This window comes from Mus caroli, chromosome 10 (assembly GCF_900094665.2).
Source record: "Mus caroli chromosome 10, CAROLI_EIJ_v1.1, whole genome shotgun sequence".
Lineage (NCBI taxonomy): Eukaryota > Metazoa > Chordata > Mammalia > Rodentia > Muridae > Mus > Mus caroli.
In genome coordinates, this window is record NC_034579.1 from 117,782,870 (window position 1) to 117,790,825 (window position 7,956).

The 7,956-nt window shown below is 40.6% G+C and overlaps 1 protein-coding gene across 4 annotated transcripts in view; it reads right to left on the reverse strand.

Moving 5' to 3' along the window:
- Slc16a7 (solute carrier family 16 member 7) overlaps window positions 1-7,956 on the reverse strand; it is a 157,810-nt gene that overhangs the window by 95,257 nt on the left and 54,597 nt on the right. The window lies entirely within an intron of this gene.

Consider the following 7,956-nt stretch of genomic DNA (forward strand, 5'->3'; position numbering starts at 1 on the left):
GTCTTAAACTAAGGAGTGGTCTCTCACTGACTCTGCAGCTCATGGATTCCGCTAGACCTAGGCAGCTGCTGAGCCTCTGCACCTTCCTGGACCCATCTCCTCAGTGCTATGGTGACAGCAGTGAGCCATTGATCTTGGATATTTGCAGGGTGCAGACACTTCACTGACAGCCATCTCTACAGCCCTTGGGAGGTATTTTGTCAGACAATTTGCATCCATTACCTCATTCTCTAAATGATATAAGACAGGCACTGTGTAAATATTTTTAAGTATGGGCATATTGAGGTCTAGAGTTCCAGTTTGTTATGCATGGTCCTCAAGCTTGGGAATCCTGGCTTTTCGCTTCCACCTCTAGTTTCTAAAGGATCTTAGGGCCATATTCCTCTCCACTAAATGGCAGACAAATGCTTCTACAGTCTGGGGGGAGGGGCTTAAGTGCTAATTGTCAACCTGACAAATCCTGGGATCAGCTGGGAGATGGGCACCTGGGCAAGCCTATGGGGATTAGGCTGATTACATGGATTGATGTAAGATCAGTCTTAACACGGGTTGGGATCATTCCTGTTGTGGGAAAAGTGAGTGGAGGGCCAAGATGCCTGCCTTGCCTCACTGGGGACAGATATGATGTGATCTCAAGCCCCTAATTCTGCAACCCCCCTCTCACTAGGGACAATAACCTGGATTATAAACTAGAATAAAACCTTCCTCCAGTAACTTTCCTTGGTCAGAGTATTTTTATCACAGGAACAGGCAAAGAAACTAAGATGAGATACATGGTTTCCAAAGGAAAAAGATTTCAGTGCTCTAGAACTGAGCACCAGATACCAGCCTGTTGCAAAACATGTTTCTCAAAGCTTTTAACTATGTGCATAATGATTATAATGACCAAGCAACAAAGGCAATTCTTCTCTAGACATTATGTCTGCTTTTTGATCAAATACAGCAATCCCTTTTCTTAAATTATACAATGTATATCTGCTTCTTCTATGAGCTTGAGTCAAAACCTAAAATGAAACAGAATCAAACAGAAGTTCTTTTCTTCTACAGAGATGGACAGGTGAGGTTTTGATACAGTTACAAACCGAAGGATGAAACTTCCCACTACTTAGTAAACACCTCACAATCTAGAGGAGATGACACTTTTTTTAGGACCCTCATCAGATGAATCTTTGTCCCAACAAAGCTAAGCACTTAACAACTAGTGTTAAAGGACTGCTTACCACTTAGCCTAATGAGCTTAAAAGCTTTATTTCCACTCTGAAATCAAGCAAGGCTTCCTCCCATCAAACAGAGGGAGTGTTCTAATGAGCGGGGCATGATGGGTTGGTTTTAAACACCTAGAAAGGGAAAGCAGACCAACCCCACCACCCCCTAAAAAGGACTAACTATTCCAAAGTTATTTTCCTTGTATGGCGGTGGGGGTTGGAGTCAGCAGGACTGAAGATAGGTGATGGTTGAACATTTGGCTTCTTTTGTGGGAGGATTAAGGTGAGAGGGAAAATCATGATCTCACACACTGGAACTGGCCTGCTTGGGAAATGTTTTGATTATCTCTGTAATCTCGGGTTCTCAGGGCAGATAAGGAACTCTTTTTCACACTTGGTGACCTAGAAATACTGGCCTACCAAGAAGATCCTACAACGGTGCTTAGTGTCATGGGAAAGTCCATGTTGACTTCCAGCCTGGTCTAGTAGGGACCAGGGGAAGAAGCTTGGATCAGAAAACAATGCCTCCTGTCTAAGGTTGGCACTAGCCAGGGATCAGAATATTTATCTGACATAGTGACCATGCAGTTAAAAGTAATTCCATTGTGCCTTCTCCAGATTATCACTTTCTTTTAAAAATAAAAATATGAGAGAATAAATGTCACTGAGGCTATCTATTGATAGGATATAGCAATGACACACTCACATAAGGAAAGGCCATTAATGCTACTAAATAAACGCCATTAATTTTTCCATGAGTGTTCAACCTTATTAAGCTTTATTAACATGTAGAGGACTTTGTCTCAGTATTGCAAGATATTGCAAGAAAGCTAAAAAATATGATCAGGTTTAATATGTCAGAATTTGGAGGTATTAAGGAAAGGAAGAAATGATGTAATTGTAGTCTCAGAAATAAAGAACAAGTCTGCAATCAACAAATGGCTTCACAAAATCTACATGAGTATGGATAATATTTTGCACTTTTAATAACTTCTCTTTAGTCTATTGCAACGTTAAGTCCTTAAAAATTCTATGTGCTGCTTAAACTCCTTTTGTTAAGTTTACTGAGCATGTTAGGAAAGGTTAGAGATCTTAAGTCATATACCAACAATTTGTTTTATAAACATATCATTTATTTTTTCTGTGCACAATGTCCATTAAACCGTTTGAGCATTTTAAATATCCACTTGTAAAGATTCTACCAAAAATCCAACTCATCGTGAAATCAAATTACGGGTTAACATTTGCTGTAGTGAAAAAAAATTAGCAAATGTAGCAGGCTTAACTCACCATAAAACTTGGCTTTTGGGCCAAGGCCTTGCACATGCTACAACTGCTTCCTTTTATTTATTTTTAACTAACAAAAATCACACACTATGGGAAGCACAGAGAAACCACATGCTGGTAATTATACAATATTTTCTGTAGAACATGAGACACAGACTACCGTGTTAGCTACATGAACCTCTAAGAAAGAAGACAAACGCAGGAGCGCCCTGTTCCTGCTCACTGAGCCCCAGGGAGACCAGGGCAGGAGGTGAGTAACCTTTGCCAAGGTTACCTGTTCTCCAGAGTCATTCTGGAGCTATGGTTGTAAAAAGGTTTGCTCCTCCAGATCCCCACATTTTTAACATTCTTCTATCTATTAGGGACAAGAGAAAGAGGAAATACAGTCTTAGCAGAAAATCCCGATGGATAACATGTGTGGTCTTGGAGCATGTCATTTATTTCATACGTGGGTCATGACAATAAGTTCTTGGCAACAGATTTGTTTATAATCTTATTCCCAAGTTTCACATAGCCTTGCACATTTCCCTTGTGAGATTATGATATTGTTCACATTATGGCAAAAAGTAAAAAATGGATCAATGAGCAAAACCCATGCTCTTCGCCTGATTAAAAAGCCCAAGGAAGTAAAAAGAGCAGAAATCCCAGTAATATATTTTAGAAGGGACAGAGAAAGAAAATAGTTGAAAAGCAAACAAAGAAAATATAAAACCGAATGCCTCCCAATGTGATGTTCATTTCTCATTGGTAATACTGTTTCTATTTTCTTTTCTGTAAGGAAAAGTAATATAGCCTCCTCTCCATATTCATGGGACAGAGTTGACTATGATTTTCTAGTCTGAATTCTAGAATACAATAGAACTCAAAATTAGCAAGCAGCAGAGGGAAACAATCCTGGTTCATTTCCTGAGTTAATTATCTCTCAGAGTCACAACATAAAAGGCATCTTGGTCTTAACTTTGAAATCAAGGACCAGAAGAGGGTTGTCATTCAAATTGGCATTGTTGAATAATGCCTTTCAATATACTTACACAAAATATGTAAGTATTCTGCTATCTCAGAGAACTTCTCCTTCAGAGCAGTCAATGGAGCAATGCCATAAAAGGGTGATTTGAGTACAGGAGATGTGTGGAGCTCTTCTATCTTCTGCTACTGTCTGGTCAGTAGAACACTGTAGTATATTCAGTTCACAGATGAGGATATTCAGGAACAATGCCTTTGAGGTGGCTTTCCATTTAAGAACGTGTGATTTCACATAGCTCTCTGACATTGCACGTGGTACAGATCCTTCTCACACGCTCCTATCACGTGCAACCACACAAGCAGTGACTCAGTACAATGTCCGCACCAGCAAGAATAGCTCCTTCCTCATGGAATCGAATTTTCCAGCCACACAGAATCATCTATCTTTCCTTCATTTCTTGGGTACTTTGTAACTTCAATAATTTTAGTAGCCTCCAATTTTATCCATACCTCTGAGTAATTACAGACCACGCTCACCTGCCTACCCAACCAACCCGGATGGAAATCCCAAGAATTTGTATATATATATATATATATATATATATATATATATATATATATATATATATATATTTAAGTATGATCAAGGGTATGTATTCCATCCCCTGCTATAGGCAGTGATACAAGGATACACAGTTTAATGTTGTTGTGTTTTTAATATCTTTTTTTCCTGTAAAATGAGGAGCCCTCTATATACTGTTTTTAAAAACTATAAAGGCATCAATCCTGATCAAGGTATCCATGAGCAATGTGTAGAGACAACTTTGGATAGACTGTCTCAGACACATCATCTCACTAGAAGGAAGATAATTCAGTGTCTCAAAACAAGTTTAACAAAGTCAAATTGAATTTCTTAACTCTTCAGTTATTCTAAAGATTTTGGTAGAAACATCTTCACGTTGCTACTTTAAAGGAAAGCATAAGAGGCCCTCACCCACTGATGTCAGGAAGAAACCAACAAGGAAAGTGTTGCCAGGTCGGTCGGTGTGGGATGGCACATGGAATCAAAGTGCTTTCCATCAAAGAAAGACGACCTGAGATTGGTCTCCAGAATCCAGGCCAGGTAACGATGGAAGGAGAGAACCAACTTGTTATCTGACTTGTGTACTAGTGCCATGTCACACATATCATTATACTCACATATATACATCATGCACACACGCGCGCGCACGTGCACGAGCACGCGCACACACACATACACACACACACACACACACACACATACTCACTCAAATAATAATAGTAACCAAAATTAACTTTTCTCAGTAGAAGGAAAGTGGGAGGATCAGTGTGTGCCTGAGCCCTAACCGGAGAAGCTGCTTCTTGCAGTGGGTGCTAGCACACACAGAAAAAGCACAAGTGGACCGACGTGGGCAGGGAACTGAGACTCTGGAATGATCGGCCCTAAATGAGGCAGCTACAGTGAGACTCTCCTCTCCAGGTTTGGGGATCTGCCCAGAAGATGGAACAGGAAGGTGGTGAGAGCCAAAGGCAGAGGCTGACTTCAGGGAAGCAGCATTTCTCAGATAAAGCATAGGAACTCAGATAGGAACTCAGAACTCCCACCTGGGCATGTACAGGACTGGCACAAGATCAAGCCTGCAAAAAAAATCACATCACAGAGGTGGGAAGTAGACACAAAACCACCTCTAGGCAAGAAGCTGTTTGCAACCTATACTTGCTGGGATTGGGAAAACCAGTCTTCGTCAATAGAGTGACACTGGGTACATATATCCAGGTTTGGGAGTAGTCATCCAACACGAATTGGACCCCATGGTAGTGGTATTTTCTTTTTTGAAAAGAGAGAAATAATGTGAATTTAGGGGATAAGGAAGTGGAAGAAGATCTGGGAGACTGTGTGGAAAGAGAAAGGACAAGATCAAACTATGCTGTGTGAAGTTCTCAAATAAAAATACATTAAAAGGGAGAAATCTAATACAAGGATGAAAAGTAATATAAGGTCATAAAGGAAACATAGTGAGCAGAGTTTGATCATGACTAAGCTTGGCAGCACACGCAACAGCAACAATTTAACTGAGAGAAAACTTTTTAAAATGAGGGACCCTGTTTTAAAGTCATACAGGAAGCCAGTTAGTGGCGATTGTACCAAATCTGAGGCTTGGTGGCTTCTGTGTTTATCTTCCTGTCTCCTGTTTTTCTGAATAGATTAGATCCTTCATGACCTCTTAGATTCAGAGGGCATAGGCCTCCTTTGCCTTTGACAGGCGGTGACACCAGTCCCGGAGTTCTCCCTGGGTCCCTTTGCCTGAGGGGTGGAGGATGGGGGTCACAACTGTTTCTCTGCACAGTCTAACATAACTCCTTGCTTGCTGTCTGTCCACCACTGCACTATGGGACTGGGGTTCGTGGTTTTGGCTTTTGTTATAGGTACTGCATTTTATTTTCAGTGCAGATTTATGTTCTATTCCTTATCTTGAACAAACTGGCCAATCAGAACCTCAGCTTGCCTTATGCCATAAGTTCCTTATGCCAAGACATCTGATAAAATAACTCTACAGTCCATTCCAGAGTTAGTCGGCAAATTTTCAAGAAGAAAGAACAAAAACAAAATCAATACCCGCTTCCACTCCCCCAGATAAACCCCGCTAAGCAAGGTTGATGAGGTCGTGTCCCATGCTCCGTCTCGGGTGTCTTACTACAGAGGACATGCATTCTGGTGGCGAACACTCTGTAGTACCTTTTCTAGGGCAGCTTCTTCCTCTGAGAAGGGAAAGCTGATCTTGGAAATAAATCCAAATTAAAGTGTCCATTTGATTATATATTCAAGTCACATTGTCTAGTCCGACATCAGGTTTAAGAATTGAGTACATGCATCAAAGAAGCCAGCTGAGTCTGCTTTTACCCTTGTGCTTAATTAATTAGTTTAACCAACATTTAGTGGGTGGTGAGCACACAAAGCCACTATGGTAGGACCAGAAGGAATGCCAGGGCAGGTAAGGCAGGGGCTCCTTCTCTCATGTGTACTCACCCCCTGAGGAATAAAGATGCACACAGAGCTTCCCAGTCAGAATTACTGAAGCTACAATGGAGCCACCGTCTGATTAGGAGAGGTCAGTGACCTGTAGAACCTTGTAGGAGTTAACTCAGTGCTACATGAGTTTACATAGGCTACACATGAAATAGAAACACATAAAACCATAAAACACAGGCATCCTCTGTATTAGAAAGCGGTTATGCAATACGAGGTTCTGATTCTCTGGAGAGTATAGAAGACTCAGTTCTTCTCCATCATCCTCTCAATGACTAAATCGTGACAAGAACCATGGTGGAGGGGAATAAACATCATGTTTTTGTTTTTGTTTTTTTCTAGGTTGAACCTCCACATAACTCAGGTTTTTGCCAAGACAGTAGGTTGCTCTCCACAAACTAAGACCAAGGTCCCATTGCTACTGCTAGGTAGAAGCTTTAGCCATACTTTTTAGTGTCTTTGATATGGGAACATACTCTGTAGGCAAAAGGAAACGATCTAAACCCAAACCCAGAGACAAACTCTTTGATCTAAATCTGTCTTGCCCATAAAATATGTCAGGACAATTATGGTACAAACCTGTAGGATCAACTACCCAATGCCATTTGACTTGAGGTCCATGCCATGAGATGGAACCCATACCTGAAACTGCTCCGGTGACCAAGAACCTGAGACTAGATAGGCTGAGGACCTAAGATAAAAACAACTACTACTGTTCTAATGTGTGTGTGTGTATATATATATATATATATATATATATATATATATATATATGGCATTTTGTTATACTTAAAGATAAGTGCCTTGAATAAAAATTAAAAAGAAAACAGACATTTCCAGCGCACTAGATAGGAAAACAAAAACAAAAACAAAAAACAAACAAACCAAAAATAAAACCGCTGAGACCTACAGCTGGACAACATAAAAAGAGTGAGGGATGTTGAGGTATTGAGTGCTAAATGATATCCTCATCAAGGCCAGTGATCTCCATGGAAGAGGAGGTAGAATGACCTTAAGAGCCAGAGGTGACAAATGACTCCAAAGTAACAATGTCTTCCAGCCACACCAGGACTGATGCCCATATGAACTCACAAGGATATTGCAGAAGATATAGAGGCATGCACAGTAATCAGTCTATTTAGACTCCAAGCCCCTCGAAGCAGAAATGGACATGGGCTTCTACATCTAAGCAAGAAGCTAGGTGCAACTGATGCTTGCTAGAGAAGGAAAAAGTTTGTCCAGTGCGGTCTCATTGAGTATATTAACCATACCTCAGGGAAGGCCCCATGTCCAAGAGTAGTGGGAAAAAATAAAACCAACTCGATGGTATTTCTTTTAACATTTTGACTTTTTCCTTTGATTGAGCTTTTTTGTTGTTGTTGTTCTATTAGGTTTTTGCTTGTTGATTTTGATCCTGTCTCTTTGACTCTGTCTTTCTCTGTCTCTCTCTGT